This window comes from Palaemon carinicauda, chromosome 33, assembly GCF_036898095.1.
Source record: "Palaemon carinicauda isolate YSFRI2023 chromosome 33, ASM3689809v2, whole genome shotgun sequence".
Classification (NCBI taxonomy): domain Eukaryota; kingdom Metazoa; phylum Arthropoda; class Malacostraca; order Decapoda; family Palaemonidae; genus Palaemon; species Palaemon carinicauda.
Genome location: NC_090757.1, coordinates 39,826,693 through 39,853,786, shown reverse-complemented (window position 1 = coordinate 39,853,786; position 27,094 = coordinate 39,826,693). Strand labels below are relative to the sequence as shown.

The 27,094-nt window shown below is 38.8% G+C and overlaps 1 long non-coding RNA gene across 5 annotated transcripts in view; it reads left to right on the top strand.

Moving 5' to 3' along the window:
* Positions 1 to 26,540, top strand: part of LOC137626308 (uncharacterized) — a 39,763-nt gene extending 13,223 nt beyond the window's left edge. For 4 of the 5 annotated variants that reach the window (XR_011040996.1, XR_011041000.1, XR_011040999.1 and 1 more), the window contains exons 2-4: positions 5,427 to 5,590; positions 14,668 to 14,756; positions 25,837 to 26,540. This is a non-coding gene — a long non-coding RNA (uncharacterized lncRNA). Of the gene's footprint in view, positions 1 to 4,124; positions 4,262 to 5,426; positions 5,591 to 14,667; positions 14,757 to 25,836 lie in introns of those variants that run through there. The other variant, XR_011040997.1, reaches the window with a different exon arrangement.
* Positions 26,541 to 27,094: the final 554 nt, after the last annotated feature.

The window sequence follows — 27,094 nt, the reverse complement described above, 5'->3', positions numbered from 1 at the left end:
CCCTTCCAAATTCTGTCACTAGTCGGTCAAGCTTCTCTTCTGTGTCTGCTACCAGTACAGTATCATCCGCAAACAACAACTGATTTACCTCCCATTCATGGTCATTCTCGCCTACCAGTTTTAATCCTCGTCCAAGCACTCGAGCATTCACCTCTCTCACCACTCCATCAACATACAAGTTAAACAACCACGGCGACATCACACATCCCTGTCTCAGCCCCACTCTCACCGGAAACCAATCACTCACTTCATTTCCTATTCTAACACATGCTTTACTACCTTTGTATAAACTTTTCACTGCTTGCAACAACCTTCCACCAACTCCATATAACCTCATCACATTCCACATTGCTTCCCTATCAACTCTATCATATGCTTTCTCCAGATCCATAAACGCAACATACACCTCCTTACCTTTTGCTAAATATTTCTTGCATATCTGCCTAACTGTAAAAATCTGATTCATACAACCCCTACCTCTTCTAAAACCACCCTGTACTTCCAAGATTGCATTCTCTGTTTTATCCTTAATCCTATTAATCAGTACTCTACCATACACTTTTCCAACTACACTCAACAAACTAATACCTCTTGAATTACAACACTCATGCACATCTCCCTTACCCTTATATAGTGGTACAATACATGCACAAACCCAATCTACTGGTACCATCAACAACACAAAACACACATTAAACAATCTCACCAACCATTCAAGTACAGTCACACCCCCTTCCTTCAACATCTCAGCTTTCACACCGTCCATACCAGATGCTTTTCCTACTCTCGTTTCATCTAGTGCTCTCCTCACTTCATCTATTGTTATCTCTCTCTCATTCTCATCTCCCATCACTGGCACCTCAACACCTGGAACAGCAATTATATCTGCCTCCCTATTATCCTCAACATTCAGCAAACTTTCAAAATATTCCGCCCACCTTTTCCTTGCCTCCTCTCCTTTTAACAACCTTCCATTTCCATCTTTCACTGTCTCTTCAATTCTTGCGCCAGCCTTCCTTATTCTCTTCACTTCTTTCCAAAACTTCTTCTTATTCTCTTCATATGACTGACCCAATCCCTGACCCCACCTCAGGTCAGCTGCCCTCTTTGCCTCACGTACCTTGCGCTTTACTTCCACCTTTTTCTCTCTATATTTTTCATACTTCTCTATACTATTACTCTGCAGCCATTCTTCAAAAGCCCTCTTTTTCTCTTCCACTTTCACCTTCACTGCCCTTCCTCATGCTGCCTCCAACAACCTTCTTGCCACATACATCACTTGCAATCCCAACAAAATTTTCTTTTACTAACTTCCACTCCTCCTCTAAATTACCAGTTTCTCTTACTCTCACCTCATCATATGCCATTTTCAACCTTTCCTGATATTTACTTTTTACCCCCGGTTTTATATCTCTTCAATCCTCACTACCTCCCTTTTACATCCACCTACTCTATTCCCCCACTCTTTTGCTACAACTAATTTTCCTTCCACCAAAAAATGATCAGACATACCGTTAGCCATACCCCTAAACACGTGCACGTCTTTCAATCTTTCAAACATTCTTTTAGTTACCAACACATAATCCATTAATGCCCTTTCTACTACTCTTCCATTTGCCACTCTTACCCATGTATACTTATTTTTATCTTTCTTTTTAAAGAAGCTAGCACTTATTACCATCTCTTGTTCAACACACATGTCTACCAGTCTCTCACCACTCATTTTCACCTGGTACGCCATACTTACCAATGACACCTTCTACCTCTCCAGCGCCCACTCTAGCATTTAAGTCACCCATAACAACTACATAATTCCTTCTACCCAGTCCTTCTACACACCTAGTTAAATCATTCCAGAACTCATTCCGCTCTTCTTCACTTTTCTCACTACCTGGCCCATACGCACTGACAAACGCCCAACATTCCCTACCCAACCTAACCCTTACCCACATTAACCTAGATGATATCTCCTTCCATTCCACTACTTTACCTGTCATCCATTCACTCAGCAATAACGCCACACCCTCTCTCGCTCTTCCCCTTTCAATCCCAGACACTCTACCAGACATTTCACCAAACATCACTTCACCCTTTCCTTTCATCTTTGTCTCACACAAGGCCAATACATCCATCCTTCTACTTCTAAACATACTTCCAATCTCACATCTTTTACTCTCTATCGTACTACATCCACGCACATTTAAACACCCCATACGTTTTCTTTCATCAATACTGTAGCAAAATATAGCGAGGACTCTCACATCTCTCTCTCTCTCTCTCTCTCTCTCTCTCTCTCTCTCTCTCTCTCTCTCTCTCTCTCTCGTGTTCGTTTATACGAGGTATCATTGCAAAAATGAATGTTAGAATGAATTTTTCTCATGTAGGAAAAGCTCCCTCGCTTAGCATCTGGACATTTTATCCTATTAATTTGCAACAAATTTACAAAAGGGAAACAAAACAACAACTTAGGAGGGCCACAACTCACAATAGCTCGTATGGTAAAACAAAATTTACCAAATTATTGGCCCGTAAAGATTTGTGATTCCTGTGATGAGATTTCTAAAAAGTAGGTTGGTTTTCATTTCGATATTTTGTTTTGCATTGATTGATTTTTTTTTTTTTTTTTTTTTTTTTTTTTTTTTTTTTTTTTTTTTTTTTTTTTTTTTTTTACTATATGAAGGCTTCCATCCTTTCGCTAGTCGCTTCGAAATTTCACATTGGTTGTGATAGAAAACAGGCTACGATAACTTATTTGGTTAATTCATATATACATAAACGATAAATGTTACATTTTAGCCATTCGTAAGATTCCGATAACATATTAATGTTTTAGGGGCCTAAAATGCATAGGAACTAATTATTTAAACAACTAAAATCAATATATGAAGTATATAAAAACCTTAACGACCACATAGCACAGTTAGCTGGTAGGCCTACTGGGGATGTATAGCCTACCTTAAAAGCAGACTTGCATTAAGTGTGCAGTCCTCTTACCTGTCAGGCGCTAGGAACTTGAGTAGCTCTTCTGCATACACTGGGAGGTGAATGCCAGATTTTTATCTATTTATATGTCTATTTTATTGATATATATATATATATATATATATATAATATATATATATATATATATATATATATATATATATATATATGAGTTATTTATGGGATATCAAGAGGTTTTAGTTTGGAATAAGTAGCTTTTGAATCCGAATAAGATAATTTCAAATACGAAAGGTTAGTAATTTTACTTTTGAGTGTAGTCTCGCTCTACATTCTATTTCTAAAAAAAAAATAAAAATAAAAAAAATAGGACGTTTTTGCACCAGTAGAGAATCGGTATTATGAGGTAATTACATTAAGGCCGTTTTCAGACAGATACAATTGAGGAAACAAAGTTTTTATTTTTTTATTTTTTATTTAAATCATACTGTTTTATGTGCAGATGTTAGTAACTAAAACTATATTAAATGGGTCTACCTATTAAGCAGTGAATTTTACTTTGTCTAATACATTGTGCGACTTGGTGAACGTTATTTACAAATAGGTCAACTTGTGTAACGTGATGGGTGGTCATCCAGTTGTGCAATGTGTGAATGCGGAAAAAAAAAAAAATTAGGACTATTCATAACATAACTCATAAGTTTTCTTTAATATTTTGCCAAGTTTGATCAAGATTAAGACTAAGTAATGGTATCTATGCTCGCTACCTAGCAACAATTTTTTTTCTTGAATTTTCATTCGGTTAAGTGGTGATATTTCATTTGATTCCAGCGGCTGTAATAAGGGTCCATGCCTCTTAGGTGCTTCGTGGCCATTACCAATTATGTACATACATTACGCAACTTGGCTTTTTTTAACACGACTGGCGAAATCTAATTGAGTCCCTTTGCGTCAATAGACGTAGGAGGAGATGATGGTTACACAACTTGCAGGTGAAACCATTTTTTTTTTTTCATATTACATTGGGAAGTGATTGACTCAGCCGGAATGTAAACTTTTTTTTTTTTTGTCTTACAGGTTCGTGGTGTTAATGAGGACATCGGATGAAAGGTTTCCAGTGGCTATGTGGACAATATTAAGGTTGCTGATGGTTTCGTGGTCATCTGATATCAGGTTCTACATGGTTAAATTGACATTCGATAACTTGCTGGAGGACCTATCTTATCAATGCCCGTAATAGGATCCTAGGGAAAGGAAATGTGAAATGTGAAATATTGGGAGTCAAGTCTTATGAAGAATATCTGGATATCAAAAGGCAAAGGTTAGCATTAATCCAGTTTGGATTACCTACTTTGAGGTTATATTGTTCCCAATTAAACTTGATATTACTAAACATTTTGCTTAAAAGATATTTATAATGACGTTGTAATAACCAACAGAAAAGGATACTATTTTTTTTTCTTATTCCAGAAGTAAATTGCTTTTATTTGAGAACATATTTGAAAAGTTTAGTGACTGTTCAGAGGAACTAGCCTTTGGTAGAGATTACAATCAGTATAAAGAGAAGGCCTTGGATGTTTCAGGAAAGAAAGTTTTTTCATGTTTTCTGAAACTTGTTTCGACTATGGAGGCAGCAACCTTCGTTATCTGTATTAGTTTAGTTTGTGTTCTTATCTGATCCCACTATGCACGAAAAGCTATGGCATACTCTAGTATTCTCTTACATCCCCAAAAACATTTATTTATAGATATCTAAAGATGAAAATACTGTTTCAATCAAGTCTTCATTAACCCCAAGGTAATAGGCCGAATTAACAATTTATTGTATGTGACTGTAACCACGAAGAATATTATAAAGACTATTTATCTAACATTCAGTTATGTTTTTTTGACAATTTTAAACTTTAAACATTTGTATCCTTGATTAGTTTATGTAGTACTTCATATCCACATCCAAAATCATTGCGTAATACGAATCCACCTGATGCAATTTTAAAACTTAACATTTGCGCCAATAATCAATATTTGAGGCCTCACACTTCCATAAGACAAGATTTTCATAATCTGATTCAATTTAAGACCGTTATAAGAGAGTGAAAGCGAATTTGGAAATATAATTCTATATTCTTGTAGTCTTTTAACTATGCAAGAGGAGAAAATGAAGTGTTTCTGAATGAAGTGTTTCTGAATGAAGTGTTTCTGAATGAAGTGTTTCTGAATGAAGTGTTTCTGAATGAAGTGTTTCTGAATGAAGTGGTTCTGAATGCTGCTGCATAGACCAGCCTCTTCTCTCTTAAACACGCAAAAAATTTTAATTTTCGAGAGCAAAATTTCCAGCAAATTCCTCCCTTTATGGTAACATAAGGAAATTTGTAATGCGAGTCTAAAGTTACATAAAGTCACGAATAAGCTAATTTGGCATTCATTATAATTTGCTAGTATTGCTATTATTCTATCAAAATAATTTTTCTTTTCAATATTTGTAGGTTAATGAAGGTTGCATGGACGACTGATAACTACATTGATGACTCGTCACGTCAAATTACCTAAGCATCCTGTCGATCAAGCACTATGAAATACAGTAGTCTAAGGAAGTTAATTTATTAGTCGGAAGTCATGAAAGGAGAACTGAGGATAATGATCTACGAAGGTAAGCATTGAGACTATTTATTGTTGCCTAGTGATTTTAAGGCTCAGATTTTTATGTCTTTTAGAATTTTTTGTTTTACTTTTTTTTCTGAACGCGAAAGAATGCAGAAACCTAAGCTGCTTTTATACTTATTCTCCCATAAGTAACAGTTAAGAATTTTGTTGCAGTTGAGTCACACGAGATTGCTTGTATTAGTATTTGCAATACATCGATATTGCAAGCAAGAAACTTTCCTTTGGATTTTTCTTAAGAATGAGAGTGTATTTTGGGCTACTTATCACCAATGTGTGTATGAGATTGCAATATATAGATATTTTCTTGCAATCTAGCAACATTGCAAGCCAAACTGCTTTTAAAAAATGGTCAAAACTCCTACTGAAAATTAATTTTCTCTTGAAATTTTGTCAACTGATGCCTAATGCATTGCTAAGGACCAAACATGCCAAATTGCCATATTTTTCAATTTCCCTGCAATACAGCAATATTGCAAGGTAACCAATTTCAGAATTTTGGCCTGAAAATCTCTTATTATTATTATTATTATTATTACTTGCTAAGCTAGCACGTTTAATCTGTGATTAATTGCAATATATTGCTATTTTCTTATAACCTAGCAACATTCCATGCAAAAAGATACCTTTTCTATTGGAAATTTAGTCAAATGGTGCCAGAAGCATTGCTAAGGACCAAAAATGCAAAATTGCCGTAAGCATTGCTAAGGACCAAAAATGTAAAATTGCCGTATGTTGCAATTTGCTTGCAATATACCAATTTTTTTTCTTGTAAATGGAAAGAATACAGTAATTTTAGTTTCTAATCACCTATCTGTGCAAAATTGCAATATATTGACTGCAAATTCTCGTTCGTTAATAGGTGTATGATATAAGCAAAGCAGGAACTTTGTTAGAATCAAAAGCAGGAACTATATCTTTAGAATCTGAAAAGCAGGAACTATATCATTAGAATCTGAAAAGCAGGAACTATATCATTAGAATCTGCAAAGCAGGAACTCTATTGTTAGAATCTGCAAAGCAGGAACTCTATTGTTAGAATCTGCAAAGTAGGAACTCTATTGTTAGAATCTGCAAAGCAGGAACTCTATTGTTAGAATCTGCAAAGCAGGAACACTCTTGTTAGAATCTTGTTAGAATCTGCAAAGCAGGAACTCTGTTAGAATCTGCAAAGCAGGAACTCTGTTAGAATCTGCAAAGCAGGAACCCTATTGTTAGAATCTGTAACGAGGTGTATTTAGTGGTTGGCGGATGAGGGGTAAGCTCTGTCCCCTCGTCAGCACACTGAAGAGTCACTTTTTCAGCCACAGAGCAGTATTGTACACATTTACAAACTGCGCTTGAGAAGCTTCGATGTTTTTTAATTTATTCCATTTCTTTTAAGATTGGTTGATTTTTCTGTGTGGGAGTGAACTGAGACGTCACTTTTAGGCATGCGGTCTCCCCTTGTTAACCTGGCTGAAATTGTGTGGTTCATGAATAGGCAGGAAATTATCCTTTATGCTTCATACCTTTTTTGCATAGGCCATGACTTCTTGAAGTTATCCACCATGACGAATGGAGGACGTGGCTGCCTTTGCAGTGGTCTTAATACAGCAGGAGGAAGTAGTAGTAATCTGAGACTCTTCGGGCTAGGAAGCTTCACTCCCCAAAACGAAGCAGCTTTTAAGTTCTCTAGCTCTTTCTTCTCGCTCTCCTGAGCTCGAACTTCTGAGCTCTCTTCAGCAGTCTCTAGATTTGGATCTAGAGGAAGCTGAAGGTGGAAGGTGATTCTGATTTGCCGTAAGGTGAGCTTGAGTGAGGTGTATTCATCACCTCCCTGTGAAAGTGGTATCCTCCTCCTACCCCTTGAAGTAAGCGCACTGTTGTAATGACTGACATGTTTCCAAGGACTTGGACCTAAGGATTTTGAGGCGTGGCTTAAGCATAGATAGCAATCCGTCCATAAAGATGCTGCCAAAGTTTTTAGCTGATACTAGGACCCTCAGAGCTGTTGCTTCAGTGTCGTCCTTGTCAGCGCCTCACTTGCAGGAGGACTACCAGATGTGAATTGTGTTGGAAAGTCCTGGCCTGACTAAGGAGAAGGTACTGATCTTTCCTGTCTGTGGAGTCATCGCCACAGACAAGGAAATCCTTAACAACAATTTCTACCAAGGGAAAGAAGCACTCATGATCCTCCTCCTTAGACTTTGCTCTCTGCTGCTGACACTTCAGTAAATGCAGAAAGCACAAAGTTTCATCAAACTTTGTATGACCCCCTTCGTGTTCGTGAGAGAGTAGTGTAATACCATTTATCAAACTTCTGGAAGGCGAGATGGTAAGAAGTAGAGGTGCTTCTCCTCTTGCTAAAGGTACTCGCCCCCTTACGGGAAGGAGTACTGTACTAGCACCATCTCTCAGAACGACGTTTACCATCATAGTCTTCTTCCTAAATTAGATAGTGAGACATCAGGACAACAACTCAAAGCAGATACAGTAGGTCTCCAGGTGCATGATTTCCTTCACACGAAAGGTCTACTGTAGACAAGTCTCCACCTGAGAGGTCTTCACATTTGGTAAGCAACACACGAGGATTCCACGTTGGGTCTACATGTGCCAGGACACCATGCGCTAGGTGAACACTTGCAAAGTCTCCACAAGGAAGGGTGTCCTGTGCAAAGCCCACATGCACAAGGCTCTCATGTGCAAAGCCCACATGCACAAGGCTCTCATGTGCAAAGCCCACATGCACAAGGCTCTCATGTGCAAAGCCCACATGCACAAGGCTCTCATGTGCAAAGCCCACATGCACAAGGCTCTCATGTGCAAAGCCCACATGCACAAGGCTCTCATGTGCAAAGCCCACATGCACAAGGCTCTCATGTGCAAAGCCCACATGCACAAGGCTCTCATGTGCAAAGCTCGCATGCACAAGACCATCATGTGCAGTTTCTACACTTGGAAGGCTGTCACTTCCAGTCTTCATGGACAAGGCCTTCATATACAAAATTCTCCATGAGCAAAGCCGACATGTGGAAAATGTCCACATGCAAGGTAATCACATGCAAGGTCACCCTACGCGAGGCCATAACGTGACAAGGCCCCACGCGCAAAGTCCCAGCACGCAAGGCCTTCATTTGCAGTCGCCCGTGCATGCAGAGTCCCACCCCCAGGGCCTTTACAGGCCAGCTCACTTACAGCAAGGTCTTAGTGTTCATGCTCTCTTAGATCAAGGTCTTCACACACACTAGATCACAGCATTCGTTTTCCTAGTGCAAGGTCTTTACTCGCTCAATCATTGCATGTCTATTCTTTGTGCACTCAATCATCGCATGACTGGTTTCCATGTGATGGTTCCACACAGGAACATTCAACATGTATAATGAGATATTGTGCAACATGACCCAGAACACTAGAAGAACCAAAGAACTGTCTGCTTCAGACTGGACTTTAGATACTCGTCTAGCATTTGGGACGAATGAGATAGGGTTGATGTTCTCCTACCTCTTCCAATCATTCAAGGTCTTCAGCAAGAAGTCTGTTGTACTCGGACCTTCTCACCAGAAGACGCCCTCCTCTCCAGTATTCTATCCCTGCGAGAGAGAAGGATCTTCCTTCCTTGTTTGAGCATGGGTCCAGGAGATCATCCTTCCATGTCCATACTGGAGATTTGTTAGAGCATCACAGAGACCCTTCCTCTTCCAATGACAGGCTGACAAAAGATGCATCTGTCTGCCAGTTCTCTCTACGCAGTTCTTCATCCTTCAATGGTACATGTGCCCATCCTGGCACCCAAGACATAACCAGGCAAAGGTCACCATCTGGGCTACAAAAGAATCAGACTTACCTACTGTGTTCCCTGCTTTGTCAAGATACCAACCTGGACACTTTGAGAACTCTCCCTTCATGAGGAGGAGAATTCCTGGGTATCATCAGCCCTTCATCACCCGACTTTGGATTGTCACCAGCAGAGATGGAGAATCCTGAGACAGTCACCATTTGTCAAGTTCCTGTCTCATCCTAGAATGTAGTGACTTTGGATAGGAAACTAGGGCATCATTCAAGGCTAGGGTGTCTTCCATTGATCATTGTTTTGGTGTCCCTTAGGGTTTGAGGTTTGCTTTTGAACTCCCTTGGTCGAAGCCTGCTTAAACAGCTTTAGCTAGTATGGAGGATCAGATGGTCTTAACTCGCTGCACTTGAGTCGTTCAAACAAGATTTTGCATCCTGTGCTCAAAGGAGGTTTAATGTTTCGAAGATGCCAAGTCCTCTGCTACTACACTCAAACTAGGGGCTCGTGTGGAGAGACTTGGATGGAGAGAACCTTGTTTTCAGTGTCCAAGTGTGTCAATATGGAAGCTACTGTACTTCCATGGCAAGCCTTCAGGCAACTTCTTGATTAAACCACTGGTCGGGAGCTTGGCAAACTCTGAAAAGTAGTAGTAGCAGTAGTTCACTGACTTAGTGGTCCTGTCAAGTGTTAAGGCTGTCACCTTCTTAGAGCACTAATCAGCTAGCCAGTAGGCTTACTGGGTCTTGAAGAGGAAAGATGATAATGTCTCTAAATTTGCAAGGCAGATAGGTTAGGAGAAGGCATTACCATTGAGGAATTCTTCAGTACTAAAGAACCTAGTCATGTTTTCATCCCATGACAGACGCTTTGGTGAAGAAGTGGAGGAAGACAAGCATGGACTCAATCATCTATTGGACAGTTAAATCTAAAGGCTTTGGCACTTCATAAGTAACCACCAGAACTTCAACTACTGCCCCTCTCAATTCGGCTATGAAGAATTGCCCGATGATGTTGAGGGCTAAATCTTCACCTCCAGTCCTTCTGTCTTCTGCAAGGGTGTGGATTCTGCCCATCCTTTCGTGGCCACCCTGGCCAGGGTAGGAGGGTTAAAGGTAGGAAGGAAAAAGGGGATGCTAAGATCAGCAGTTCCCTCCTCCTCCTGCCAGTAATGGAGGAATGCCGGTCAAACCATTGGACATGGGGCAGCACCATAGAGCAGATGACTGAATGGTAGAGGTTCTTCGTGTCTGATACCACCTCCCGTTCATTGGCTCTCTCTCTCTCTCTCTCTCTCTCTCTCTCTCTCTCTCTCTCTCTCTCTCTCTCTCTCTCTCTCTCTCTCTCTCTCTCTCTCTCTCTCTCGGACTATGACGACGTTCCAAATAAAGTTCTTTCCCTTGTGGTAGACTTAAAGATGATGCTATAATGTGCTGGAGATCATACGGGACAGCTCTCCAGGATTTTACAGTGTTCTTCGTGGAAAAGTAGACTAGGCTGGAGACCAATCATTATCATCTGCCCTTTGAATGAGTTTATCCTTTAGATTTGCTTCAAAATGGAGACGGCAAGTACGGTGCAAGTTGCCACCAGGAGGAATGTCTTAATGCTTTCTGTGAATCTAAAAGACCCCTATTTACAGATTCCAATCCACCAACCCTACAGGAAGTACCTCCTCTTATTTCTCAAGGGAAAGGTATACCAGTTCGAAGTTCTTTGCATCGGACTAGCAACCATACCCCAGGTGTTCATTTTGAGTGTTCACTCGCATCTCATTTACGACTCATGCTAATGGCATTCATCTGTTACATTACCTAGACTACTGGCTGATCCCGTCTTCCTCTCAAAGACAGTTTCTTCAGCGCAGAGGCAGACTGGTTGCCTTTAAACATGATCTGGGAATTGTCAATCTAGAAATGTCCAGCCTTCACTGACAAGCAAAGGCTAGAGTATCTGTGATTGCTGATAAGACACGGCAGAAGCGAGTCTTTTTCATCAAACAACTGTCAGCTTTTTCTCAACCAGGAAGGACTACCAGTTCAAGAAGGGCAACAACTGTTTGTACATCTCTTGTCTTTGGAGATGCTTGTTCCTTGCAGATGACTCGATCAACAGTCCTTTCAGTAGTATCTGTCCCCTACCTCCTTTTCTACAGGGAACAATACAGCCTAGTAGCTGAAAGATGAGAACCTTAGAGAGTTCTCCTCTGTAAATGTGGCAATTCACAGATGCATCAAAGGAAGGATGGGGCATGTACCTGAGAAAACGGACCACCTCAAGTTGCTGGTTGGGAGAAGAAAAGCGACTGCACATCAACCTGTTGGGAATGTCAGTAGCATTCTTCGTGCTCCAAGAATTTCAACAGTGTCTGGTAGGTAACTCTGTCGTTTAGATAAGCGACATTACAATCTTAGTTGCTTATGTCAAAAATCAAAGAGGTACTGTTTCTCAGCACCTCTGCAAGTTGGGAAAGCTGGCACGTACTGGGGGCAGTGGTGCTTTCAGCAAGCTTCATTCCAGGCAAGAGGAAGTAATCACTGACAAGCTCAGTTGCCAGAGACAACTTATAGGAGCTTTGGGGTTGATGGGGTTCCCTATTGATCATCATATTCGCCACTCGGCTCAACAAAAGGTATCAGTCTTTTGATTACTAGTGTCAGACCTGTCATTGGCCTAGTGAATGTTTTTTAACATCCATGAGAAAATTTAAGGTTGATGCTTTTCCACTGTTCTACCCGATTTGCAGAGTAATTGACAGTGTGTTGACAATCCCGTATCTTGGGGTAACCTTGGTGGGTCCCAAATGGTCGCGCACCAAATGGTATTCGTACCTGCTGATGCTCCTAGTCGAGGTACCAAGGGAATGACAGTATTGACCCAGCCTGCTTTGTTAGCCCTATCTGCATAGGTACCACAACTCTGTGGCATCTCTGTTATTTCATGGGTGGAGATATGAGCTATCTGTCGGGTACCTATCACATTTTAAAAAGATACTGCACATGATATGTCTGGATATATGCGTAGATCCAATGTAGATGTATACCAAGCACAGTGGGCCATCTTCTGCAATCGGTTTTGTAAAAGAGGTACCTGTCCAGTCGGAGCCTCTCTGCAACTAATAGCCGAGTTCCTAGTCTACCTTTGTCGAGAGAAGCTCTTCTCAATCTCAGCAGTGAAATGGTATCGCTCAGCCTCAAGTCAGGTCTTTATACTGAAGTTCTTGGACAATTCTTCCCTGTTGGAACTACATTATATATACTCAAGAGGAGATTCGAGTAGTCCTGTACTACAAAAGAGCTCGAGCCATCTTCATGGAATGTTACCAGAGTTTTCAGGTCCCTCAAAAGGGCCCTATACAAATCTTTGAGGAAGACATCACACACGGATCTTAAATTTACTGTTCCTCCTTGCCTTGGCCTCGGTAAAGCCAGGGACAAACTGTGTCATGTTTTAGGTCATTAGTCATGCTGAAGGATGGAAGAATGCATCTTTCACTATCATTCCAGAATTTATTAGAAAGACTCGGAACCATTTTGTCCATGACCCAAGTTTTATGTTTTTTGCCATCTTCTCTTAAAGACTCGGCCAGTGATCCAGATGATTTGCTTTGTCCTTTGAGGACAGGTTCAAGATAATGATCTCCATGAACACCATATCCTTTGGGCTTCGGTAACTATCAAACTTGCATATTCATTGTAAGTTGAGAATCCAGAGGAACACACTCAGGCACACACACTGTCAGAGGTATTAGGTTAAGAACCTGTTAAAAATTAAAGTTGTAAAAGCTCGAGTCTGAAAACGCCAAACAGCCTTTACTTCCCACTTTTTGCAGGGGTATACTTACAAGTTTTTGGAGAAATTTTTAATGCAATTAATAGATAAAAAAACGATGATAAAGATTGATTCAATTTGTCATTTTGATGCTTATTTTTCATTGTTACAAAACGACAGGATTATAAGAGACTCCCAAGGTAAATTTGGTCAGAATGATGTTATAAAAGGAAATCCAAACATAAAAATGTCCCCTCGCATTGCCCATGGAATCCTACATTAGGACTGGACTCCTATCTATTGTTTTTGGTATATTTAGTATTTACTGAATACTTTGAGTGTTGGATAGACCAATGTTTGTGTTTATTTTTTCATATAACGTCAGTCAATTTGTTCTTAAAACTTTAAATAATTTGGAGGTTCATGGTCAGATCTATTAAAAGGATTGAGATTAATATTGATGACCTGTAATGTATTTTTATGGAAATCACTTGGTTTCAACTGGAATTTTGTATAAGATACTCACAATTCTATCTGCTTTATTTTGCTTATATAATATTATAGTTGGAAAGTAAGAATTTACTGTAATTTCTCGTGAAATAACATCCGTTTTCTATTCATATCTCGTGATGTAATGTTTAGGTATTTCTTGATATAAAGTTTGGAGTCCTTAAATTTTCTTTTTGCATTTCAAAATCCATTTGCTATATTTTGCAGCAAGTTATGGATTTCTGGTTCTATAAAGGAAGTTTCTACAGGGGTGGATTAATCTTGGTATTCAGTTTGATAAAATGTCATTCACTAAAGTCTGTCTTAAATTTCAATGCATATTATGATCACAGTACGATAAGTGTCTGCTGTCTGAGTAACAGTGGTTGTCTCTTTCCTTAATAACATTTTGATTAGGATTTAATTTTTCCATTTATGATGAATAGGGAGCTCTATTATATAATGGCTTGTATGACTTTCTGATGCGTTGTTTGAGGCTATTTCTATGTTCTTGAAATCTGGTGATACCCTGATTTAAGAGTTATGGATGTAGTGTGTGTCCGTCCAATCTATCTGTTAGTTGTTCTGTTTGTTACGGATTTCTGTATAAGTCATGCCTCGGGATTTGTGACTTTTTAGGGTAAAAATTGGTATTAGCTTTAGTTTTAACTTGGATTGACACTAGTGATCAGTATACTGAAAGCACTGTTCTAATTGATTATAGTTATTTGTGGAATGCATACTAGACTTTAAATGATTGTTTTAGTTTTGGGATGGATTGGAGATATGAGTTTAAGGGGGAGGAAGGAGAGCATATGTACAGGAAGCGGTTGTGTTTTCATTTGGGTATTGGAACAGAGGTAGGCATTATGCTTAAAATAAAGTTTGTTGGGGAGGGGGAGAGAGAGAGAACACAAAGCAGGGGAAGGTCACCTCTCTCTCTCTCTCTCTCTCTCTCTCTCTCTCTCTCTCTCTCTCTCTCTCTCTCTCTCTCTCTCTCTCGTTAAAGTTGCTAAGCATTGTATTTTTTTTTTCAGATTGCCCATCCTCGCCAACCACCTGGGACATACAATATCGATCTCAATTCGACTTCGACACTTCTGCCCAAATAAGTGACTGATATCAAGTAAATATATCATCATTATAGATCATCTTAACTTTCCTTTAAACCTTATTACCTCTAACACTCGCATGAAATTTAATCTTGGTGGCTTGGTTATCAAAATATCATATGTTTTAATTCCTTAATAACTAATCAACATTAAACTTAGTACTAACAAATCAAAATTTTAATGGAGAATGCCTATTTAGTTGGGTGGGTTAAATTTTTTTTAAAAATCCGTATTTTCATGGCTCAAGTTTATACCAAGCAAGAGAGGGAAAGCTTTAAGCTTGTCTCTATTAGGTCTAGATAGGGGCTTTAAATTGTTCATAATACCAGCTCTGCAAGGGGAACAAAAATCGTATTTTAACAATTACAACTTGTTTAAAAAGCCGGAGAAAGTTAAACTAAATATTTTGTCTCGAGTCATACAAATCAACACACGTTGTCAATGTGAAGTTAAAGAAAATATTAAGGAGAAAAAATATTACAAAGAAAAGTATTTTAGTGAAAATTAAAAATGTGCGAAAAGAGAACAGGTCTGCACCGTGTATTCTTTTATAGTATGTTTAAGCTGTTAACTGAGAGACAAGATGAAGAGAGATGAGAATGTTTCAAGTCTTGTGTGTGAAGAAATTGTTCATGATTTTCGTGGCATTTCTCACTGTTTTATACATCCAATAATTTATTTCATGCGCGATGAAAAACAATCTTTGTTTCTATTTAAAAAAAAAAAAAAAACATTTTTAAACAGGTAGAGAATGTATAGCAAATACTTTCAGATATTTGTAGTATTTAAAATAAAGAACAGTAAACAGCACTAGAGCAAAGTTGTTACAATGCACTCCTAGAGCAAGGTTGGTAAACTACCCTTGCATCTTAACAATTATTAGTCTTAAAAGTAAATATATCCTGCGTAATTTTGAACACGAAAATAGGCTAGCCTCATTACTGATGAGAAATTCAATAATCCTGTGAAACTGAAATGAAGACACGAACTTCTTACACGATGAAAATAGCAAAATTTCATTTAGTGGAAAATTTCTCGTTATTGTTGGTTGAGTGGTTGAAGGATCTCCATCAGCTTCAGCAACTTTCTCTAGTCAGCTTATCCACTATTTCGGGTAAGACATGGCGTGATCTTTCCAACCCCCTCTCAATTTCTACCCGAATTCACACGGTCTCATTCGCCATCAAATTCCCCATTACTTCCTGGACTTGTCATATGCTACTGATATGTCACATACTTGGGACTATTCACATCCCATTTCAAAAGTCGATAGTCAAGATATCTAGTCTGCGTTTATAACATTGAACTTATACGTATATATAATTTCTTTATCCGCACCATTTTCTCATACAGAATAGTTTAGGCTTTATATGAGTATTTTAGACGTCTGACCGAAAGATATTTTCATTTGCCTTAAGTATAGCAGTCTCTTCCTATATCTACGCTTGTTAAAAAAAAAAAACCACGTAGTTTTAATCGGAAATCCTACGTAAACATATACGGTTCTCATTCGAATTTCAGTAGATACAGACGACCGCAATTTTTACCCTACTTTTTTATTATCTTCAACGGGTTGATAACCGTACTATCAATCTTTAACGTCAATATATTAGTTTTTAAAACGATAAATGCCTGGCAACATTTATTTCAGGATTTTTGGCGTTTTTTTTTACGTTAAGTTTTTAAGTGTAGCTTACTGCTCTTATTGGTTTTCAATTAATCTTTTGCAGTCTAGTATGGGCCGCTCCAAAAAATAATATTCTATTACAATATTTGCCCTTTTAATTATAAAATGTATCCCTTCTCATTTCCTTGAAGGCCATTTATTCCTTGGGTCCCTCACATGCATACTCGAGATAAAGAAAGAGGTGATTTATTGTCGTCCTATATAATGGTGCCTTAACCAAAGTCTAAAGAGAGTGTAGATCTTGGCTTTAACTACAGTTATTCCACGGTAAAAACTACTCAATGTTGAAACTTCTGACAGGAAGACAGATTAATAATTTTGGATGAAAATTTTATTTTTCTCAGCTTGTCATCTAGCACTTCTGTCAGTGTTCTCACAACCTGCCCGTACAACCTTACATTTTGGATTCTACTCTACAATCTGTACATTTTAGACACACAAACCCTACAACCTACCTGTACATTTTCTACTCCTCTTTGTCCTACAACCTGTTTCCGTTCATTTACGACTCCTCTCTACCCTACAACCTGTTTCGGTACATTTTCGACTCTTGACCCTACAACCTGTTTCGGTACATTTTAAACTCTACCCTACAACCCATCTCTGTACATTTTCGACTCTTTACCCTACAACCCGTCTCGGAACATTTTCAACTCTTTATCCTACAACTCGTGTCGGTACATTTTCGACTCTTTACCCTACAACTCGTGTCGGTACATTTTCGACTCTTTACCCTACAACCCGTCTCGGTACATTTTCAACTCTCTATCCTACAACTCGTGTCGGTACATTTTCGACTCTTTACCCTACAACCCGTCTCGGTACATTTTCAACTCTCTATCCTACAACCCGTCTCGGTACATTTTCAACTCTTTATCCTACAACTCGTGTCGGTACATTTTCGACTCTTGACCCTGCAACCCGTCCCGGTACATTTTGGACTCTCTACCCTACAACCTGTGTCTGTACATTTTCAACTCTTTACCCTACAACCTGTCTCGCTACATTTTCGACTCTTTACCCTACAAACCGTGTCGGTACATTTTGGACTCTTTAACCTACAACCTGTCTCGGTACATTTTCGACTCTTTACCCTACAACCTGTCTCGGTACATTTTCAACTCTTGACCCTACAAACCGTGTCGGTACATTTTGGACTCTTTAACCTACAACCTGTCTCGGTACATTTTGGACTCTCTACCTTACAACCTGTCTCGGTACATTTTCGACTCTTTTAACCTACAACCTGTCTCGGTACATTTTCGACTCTTTACCCTACAACCTGCCAAGGTACATTTTCGACTCTTTACCCTACAACCTGCCAAGGTACATTTTCGACTCTTTACCCTACAACCTGCCAAGGTACATTTTCAACTCTTGACCCTACAACCCGTGTCGGTACATTTTGGACTCTTTACCCTACAACCTGTCTCGGTACATTTTGGACTCTTTACCTTACAACCTGTCTTGGTACATTTTCGACTCTCTTTACCCTACAACCTGCGAAGGTACATTTTTTACCATTGACCCTACAACCTGTCTGTACATTTTCGACTCTTTACCCTACAACCCGTCTTGGTACATTTTCGACTCTTTACCCTACAACCTGTCTCGGTACATTTTCAACTCCTGACCCTACAACCCGTGTCGGTACATTTTGGACTCTTTACCCTACAACCTGTCTCGGTACATTTTCGACTCTTTACCTTACAACCTGTCTCGGTACATTCTCGACTCTTTACCCTGCAACCTGCCAAGGTACATTTTTTACCCTTGACCCTACAACCTGTCTTTACATTTTCGACTCTTTACCCTACAACCTGTCTCGGTACATTTTTGACTCTTTACACTACAACCTGTCTCCGTACATTTTCCACTCTTTACCCTACAACCTGTCTTGTACATTTTCGACTCTTTACCCTACAACCTGTCTTGTACATTTTCGACTCTTTACCCTACAACCTCTCTTGGTACATTTTTTACCCTTGACCCTACAACCTGTCTCCGTACATTTTCGACTCTTTACCCTACAACCTGTCTCCGTACATTTTCGACTCTTTACCCTACAACCTGTCTCCGTACATTTTCGACTCTTTACCCTACAACCTATCTTGTACATTTTCGACTCTTTACCCTACAACCTACCTCTGTACATTTTCGACTGTTTATCCTACAACCTGTCTCGGTACAATTTAGACTCTTAACCCTACAACCTTTCAAGGTACATTTTCAACTCCTCTTTACCCTCCATACATTTTCGACTCTTTACCCTACAACCTGTCTCGGTACATTTTCGACTCTTTACCCTACAACCTGTCTCGGTACATTTTCGACTCTTTACCCTACAACCTGTCTTGTACATTTTCGACTCTTTACCCTACAACCTGTCTCGGTACATTTTCGACTGTTTACCCTACAACCTGTCTCAGTACATTTTCGACTCTTTACCCTACAACCTGTCTTGTACATTTTCGACTCTTTACACTACAACCTGTCTTGTACATTTTCGACTCTTTACCCTACAACCTACCTCTGTACATTTTCGACTCTTACCCTACAACCTGTCTCGGTACATTTTTTACTGTTTACCCTACAACCTGTCTCCGTACATTTTCCACTCGTTACCCTACAACCTGTCTTGTACATTTTCGACTCTTTACCCTACAACCTGTCTTGTACATTTTCGACTCTTTACCCTACAACCTGTCTCCATACATTTTCGACTCTTTACCCTACAACCTGTCTTGTACATTTTCGACTCTTTACCCTACAAACTACCTCTGTACATTTTTGACTGTTTACCCTACAACCTGTCTCCGTACATTTTCCACTCTTTACCCTACAACCTGTCTTGTACATTTTCGACTCTTTACCCTACAAACTACCTCTGTACATTTTTGACTGTTTACCCTACAACCTGTCTCTGTACATTTTTGACTGTTTACCCTACAACCTGTCTCTGTACATTTTTGACTGTTTACCCTACAACCTGTCTCTGTACATTTTCTACTCTTTACACTACAACCTGTCTTGTACATTTTCGACTCTTTACCCTACAACCTACCTCTGTACATTTTCGACTCTTTACCCTACAACCTGTCTCGGTACATTTTCCACTCTTTACCCTACAACCTGTCTTGTACATTTTCGACTCTTTACCCTACAACCTACCTCTGTACATTTTCGACTCTTTACCCTACAACCTTTCTCGGTACATTTTTTACTGTTTACCCTACAACCTGTCTCCGTACATTTTCCACTCGTTACCCTACAACCTGTCTTTTACATTTTCGACTCTTTACCCTACAACCTGTCTTGTACATTCTCGACTCTTTACCCTACAACCTGTCTCCATATATTTTCCACTCTTTACCCTACAACCTGTCTTGTACATTTTCGACTCTTTACCCTACAAACTACCTCTGTACATTTTTGACTGTTTACCCTACAACCTGTCTCCGTACATTTTTGACTGTTTACCCTACAACCTGTCTCCGTACATTTTCCACTCTTTACCCTACAACCTGTCTTGTACATTTTCGACTCTTTACCCTACAAACTACCTCTGTACATTTTTGACTGTTTACCCTACAACCTGTCTCCGTAGATTTTCTACTCTTTACACTACAACCTGTCTTGTACATTTTCGACTCTTTACCCTACAACCTACCTCTGTACATTTTCGACTCTTTACCCTACAACCTGTCTCGGTACATTTTCCACTCTTTACCCTACAACCTGTCTTGTACATTTTCGACTCTTTACCGTACAACCTACCTCTGTACATTTTCGACTGTTTACCCTACAACCTGTGTCGGTACATTTTTTACTCTTTACCCTACAACCTGTCTCCGTACATTTTCCACTCTTTACCCTACAACCTGTCTTGTACATTTTCGACTCTTTACCCTACAGTCTACCTCTGTACATTTTCGATTGTTTACCCTACAACCTGTCTCCGTACATTTTCCACTCTTTACCCTACAACCTGTCTTGTACATTTTCGACTCTTTACCCTACAACCTACCTCTGTACATTTTCGACTCTTTACCCTACAACCTGTCTCGGTACATTTTCCACTCTCTACCCTACAACCTGTCTTGTACATTTTCGACTTTTTGCCCTACAACCTGTCTCGGTGCTTTTTCGACTCTTTACCCTACAACCTGTCTTGTACATTTTCGACTCTTTACCCTACAACCTGTCTCGGTACATTTTCGACTCTTTACCCTACAACCTGTCTCTACATTTTCCACTCTTTACCCTACAACCTGCCTTGTACATTTTCCACTCTTTACCCTACAACCTGCCTTGTACATTTTTTACTGTTTACCCTACAACCTGTCTCGGTACATTTTCCACTCTTTACCCTACAACCTGTCTTGTACATTTTCGTCTCGTTACCCTACAACCTACCTCTGTACATTTTCGACTGTTTACCCTACAACCTGTCAACGTACATTTTCCACTCTTTACCCTACAACCTGTCTTGTACATTTTTGACTCTTTACCCTACAACCTACCTCTGTACGTTTTCGACTGTTTACCCTACAACCTGTCTCCGTACATTTTCCACTCTTTACCCTACATTCTGTCTTGTACATTCTCGACTCTTTACCCTACAACCTGTCTTGTATATTTTCGACTCTTTACCCTACAACCTGTCTCGGTACATTTTCGACTCTTTACCCTACAACCTGTCTTGTACATTTTTTATTCTTTACCCTACAACCTACCTCTGTACATTTTCGACTCTCTACCCTACAACCTGTCTTGTACATTTTCGACTCTTTACCCTACAACCTGTCTTGGTACATTTTCGACTCTTTACCCTACAACCTGTCTTGTACATTTTCGACTCTTTACCCTACAGCCTACCTCTGTACTTTTTCGACTGTTTACCTTACAACCTGTCTCGGTACATTTTCGACTCTTTACCCTACAACCTGTCTTGTACATTTTCGACTCCTCTTTAACCTCCATACATTTTCGACTCTTTACCCTATAACCTGTCTCGGTACATTTTCGACTCTTTACCCTACAACCTGTCCCTGTACATTTTCAACTCTCTACCCTACAACCTGTCTCGGTACATTTTCGACTCTTTACCCTACAACCTGTCTCCATATATTTTCGACTCTTTACCCTACAACCTGTCTCCACACATTTTCGACTCTTTACCCTACAACCTGTCTCCATATATTTTCGACTCTTTACCCTACAACCTGTCTCCGTACATTTGCCACTCTTTACCCTACAACCTGTCCCTGTACATTTTCGACTCTTTACCCTACAACCTGTCTCTGTACATTTTCGATTCCTCTGTACCCTACAACCTGTCTCCGTACATTTTCGACTCTTTACCCTACAACCTGTCTTTGTACATTTTCGACTTCTCTTTACCCTACAACCTGTCACTGTACATTTTCGACTTCTTTTTACCCTACAACCTGTCTCTGTGCATTTTCGACTTCTCTTTACCCTACAACCTGTTTCTGTACATTTTCGACTTCTCTTTACCCTACAACCTGTCTCTGTACATTTTCGACTTCTCTTTACCCTACAACCTGTCTCTGTACATTTTCGAGTTCTCTTTACCCTACAACCTGTCTCTGTACATTTTCAACTCCGCTTGACCCTACTGTACAACCTGTCTCTGTACATTTTCGACTTCTCTTTACTCTACAACCTGTCTCTGTACATTTTCGACTCCTCTTGACCCTACTGTACAACCTGTCTCTGTACATTTTCGACTTCTCTTTACCCTACAACCTGTCTCCGTACATTTTCGACTTCTCTTTACCCTACAACCTGTCTCTGTACATTTTCGACTCCTCTTGACCCTACTGTACAACCTGTCTCTGTACATTTTTTACTTCTCTTTACCCTACAACCTGTCTCCGTACATTTTCGACTTCTCTTTACCCTACATCCTGTCTCTGTACATTTTCGACTCCTCTTGGCCCTACTGTACAACCTGTCTCTGTACATTTTCGACTTCTCTTTACCCTACAACCTGTCTCTGTACATTTTCAACTCCTCTTGACCCTACTGTACAACCTGTCTCTGTACATTTTCGACTTCTCTTTACCCTACAACCTGTCTCTGTACATTTTCGACTCCTCTTGACCCTACTCTACAACCTGTCTCTGTACATTTTCTACTTCTCTTTACCCTACAACCTGTCTCCGTACATTTTCGACTTTTCTTTACCCTACAACCTGTCTCCGTACATTTTCGACTTTTCTTTACCCTACAACCTGTCTCCGTACATTTTCGACTCCTCTTAACCCTACAAGTCTTCATTTCGTGTTGTCTTTCTTTTTTTTCATAGACTATTTCCCAATATACTCCATATGATTCCCCTATTTGATCCTCAACTATTTGTTTGACTAAGCTTTTAGTATCAGATTTTATATGAAAAAAAAAGAATCACATTTTAACATCTGGTTATATTTTATACTTGCCACATGCCTCGCTTCTTATTGTCCCCAAAACGGTGTGGTTGCAATTTATTCAAACATCCTATCAGTGGACTTGTACTTAGTCTGTCTTACCCTTCAATTGCTTTGTTTAATTACACCGCAGGTCTCTCTTTTAGCAAATAAAGTAGCTATTAGTACTGTTTCATATGATTTTTCTGTATTGCTAACGCTCTTACTATGGATAACGTCTTCATTCTCCTTAATTTCTTTCAACTTTATTGTATTCCATTTTTGTTTTGCTTGTGCTAAGGTTTTCGGTCTTCAGAAAAGTATTCCCTATACTATTTAAAATCCCTTACTGTTTTGTCACTGTTTTAACCAAATCGTTATTTTTTTCAACTATTTATTTTATTACTAATACAACTGATTGCTAGTTCTCACTTCGTGCTGCAATTACTTATAGCATTTTCTGTTATTACTGTGGCGTCATAACACCATCCACTTACACCAGGGCCTCTCTCTCAATATTTGATATTTTTTTTTCTCATTGTATTTAACTTGGTTTAGATTCTTCTGTCACATTTTCATCTCGATGTTCCCTCACTGTCACACCGTCTACTGTCCATCTGGTGTGGTAATCACTGACACAACTGTTGTCTTGATACAAAATACAGTACAGTATATGGGGATATGATAGGTGGGAATAAGGATTTTAGAAGGATTTGGAGGGAAAAAGGTGTTAAAATGAAGCACAGTGGGAGGTGAAAAGATTGGGGCAGATCCAAATTGTCTTGATAACCCGTTAAGCCCTGTTCACACGATCGTTCATACCCGACGGGCAAAGAGTGATAACAGGCCACAATAGTTAGTGAAACTGAGGGTTGATGACGTCAGAAGCGAGACAACTAAAGGCATGGATCTGGCAACGCACTATGATACCAGATCTCTGTCTGTGGTTTTCCCGCTTCTGACGTCATGAACCTCCATTCTTACTAACTACTGTGGTCTGGTATCACTGTTTGCCCGTCGGGTATGCACGATCGGGTGGACAGATCTTAAGTATTGTTTCAGTTTCCTTGGAGTTTGTCCACTGAACTTCTTTTTCTCGATTGGTTTCTCTTCCTCACGATCAAATCAGTTTATAGCAGTTTTGATGTAATGTGCTTTTCACACCTGGTATGGCAGTACAATCGTTTTCTTGATACCATCAGTACGCCTTGCCATGAAATAAAAATTATTTCAACTACCAAACTCGTGTATTCTGTCGCTTTTCTCATAATTTAAATCTTTCCTTCATATAATGGAAATGAATTCAGCAATATAGGACTTCTCCAACCAACATTCCCTCTTGATTGTTACACAGCCTGATTATGGTGCTTATTAGACCAAATAGTATATTTGTTTCTTAAAATAATTTTAATCTTGTATCACATGTGAATGTTTCTGTAATATCTTAAATCAGCGTAGATGTTTATTTGTCTGGTTATTCAGTATACCACAAAAATAAACAATTTTGTTTAGTAAAGGTTGTCATACACTAAATAGATTCTGCTTCCTGTGGGACCCTCTCTTTATTATATATACAAACACTTATCTTTAAATGACGTCCACCGAGTAATACTGTTCATCTTATAAAATGAATATAACCACGAATCCAGTACCATCGGAAATTAGTTCATCTTAACCACGTAGAATATTCAAATGTCTTCTTGGTAAACCCTAATCAGAATTTTATTTATTTGAAACTTGAAAATTTGTATTTATGATCCGTATTTGAGGCTATCCTATTTCCCTTTGCATATAAACGTATGCAGAGTTAATACAGAAATTGTTACAATACTAAACTATTCTATTTACCGTATGCTAGATTATGTTAACACACCTAAGGACTGCGAGACTTCACCAAAGTATTCAAGTTAGACCTATGTAGAATATATTTTTAAAGTCGAACTCGCGACCCCCTTTCAATTGGGACTTAGAGCTAACATATTTTCAGTTAGATTAACAAAAGTCTTCCTCATCACTAGATCACGATGCATGAATATTATGCTAAATACTCTTAACCGATTTAAATCTTGCTGCAGTTATCGTTTAAAAAATTCGTTTTCTTTAAATTTAATTCATCATAAGAAAACCGTTTTGATTCACCGTAATGTACTCTTGATAACTGAATAACCTGGAGAATAATCAGCAACTAAGATCATAAATACGAACACCTGGAAATCCACGTGTTCCCCCCCCCAAAAAAAAAAGTGTTATTCCACATTAAACTACAGTTACTTAAAATAGTTTATTGAACCCCTGCTCATTTATTCATTGCAGAAGCCATTAAGATCCAGATAAAGTTAGGAAATTGGTTATGACTCGATAAAAGATAGCTGTTGCTATCGGTGTTTTATCAATACCAGAAAAATCATCATACTAGACACTATGGAATACTGTAATGTCAATAAGAATTTGAGAGAGTGGACCAATATTACATCGCGGAGTTATTCATTTTAAGAATGTCAAATTGAAGTATACAGTGTCATTACCAATAGGCCATGTCGTTGTTTTACTATGTAATGATGAAACCTCTGGCTTCTAATTTACGATATATAGTAATTTGACGAACGAAAAGATATGATGAATACATCATTTCAGTAAGGTTGCCCATCAGGAATGAGTTATACAATAATTTTGAATGGCAAAAGCATTCGGGCAGTGCTTGTAGATTTTAAATAAAGTTAAATTCCAAGAACAGTATTAGGGTAAAGAGCGCAACTGCCTTCATTATAAGTTTCATCCATACCACAGGTTTTGCCAAGTCTACAAAACTGTGACAATTATAAAGTAGTTAGTGTCCAAATAATATAGGTTTTCTGGCAAATTTGACTCAGTTAAATCCAGTAATGCATGTGTCTTTTTTTATGTGATGTTTTCATTAATGTTAAATTTCATTGATATGTCGGTGTGTGTAATTAATATTATTACAAATTTCAGTACCATATGCAAAACGGAGGAGGATGTTTGAAGAAGACCTTGATCATGATGTAGGAACCAGTAATATATCACCAGTAACTATGTGGATGGGCTGTTTCTATCGGTGTCACAAAAATCATCATACTAGATAAAGATGAGACACTATGGAATACTGCAATTTTCGTTGAGAGAGTGGACCAATATTACATCGTGGAGTTATTCACTTCAAGAACATGTCAAATTGAAGTATATAGCTTCATCATACAAAGGTTGCATTGGGCCATGTTGCGTAATAACTTCGAATGGTGAGGCAGTCGTTGTACGAGTTAAATTTGCAGAATAGGATTATGGCAAGGAATGTAAATTGTTTCATTATAACTTCTATCCTTACAAGTTTTTGAAATGGCAATATAAGTTTGATTTACACGCAACGGTTATTGTTCAAACAATACAGGCTTCACCAAGTTAATCTTGTAAGGCATGTGCGTTATATATTTAAGCTATGTTAAAACTAGGTTCATTTCTAAGTTCCGGCCTTTCCTAAAAAATGTAGGCATGGGGTTTAACCAGCAGCATACGTGATGACCCGTTGCAGTAACCAGTAAAATATATGTGATTTTTCGCACTATCTCCCAAAACTTAGAGTATAATACCATAGCTGGTAACTTTGTGAACATTTGTATTGTACACGAATTATAATTTAACAATAAAATCTTTCTTTTGTATTACAACTTTTTTTCCCACCTGTTCATTATAATCCAATGGTATAAAGTAACATATTGGGGCAGAGGATATTACATACACAAGGTTAAATCAATATGTTTTTATTAAAGTGAACTGACATTCATTACAATATTTTTCCCGCCAAAAAACTTAGAAATTATTTGCCACAGGCGACACACGCTTGAGAAGTTTTAGGTAAACAAGGCCAACATTAGTTGGGTGTCTTTCGGACCAGCAACAGACGCACCAATAAAAAAAAAAAAATAAAAAAATAAAAAAACATAAAAAATATATTTGAGGTGTCCAGTTACCTATCACATGAGCCCTGGATGACCGGCTTTCTATTCAAGTTTCATTCCCTCCCTCCCACCCACCCCATCTGCTTGCTGCTTCTCTCCTCCTCCTTATGGGGGACAATCTGTAAAATGTTAAACAGAATATTAGTGTGTTTATATGACAGGATTGTGCACAATTTTTTGGTGCATATGGACTTGTGAAAATAATTTGGTAATCATTACCAAAATTAACATTCATTGACAATTTGGTAATCATTACC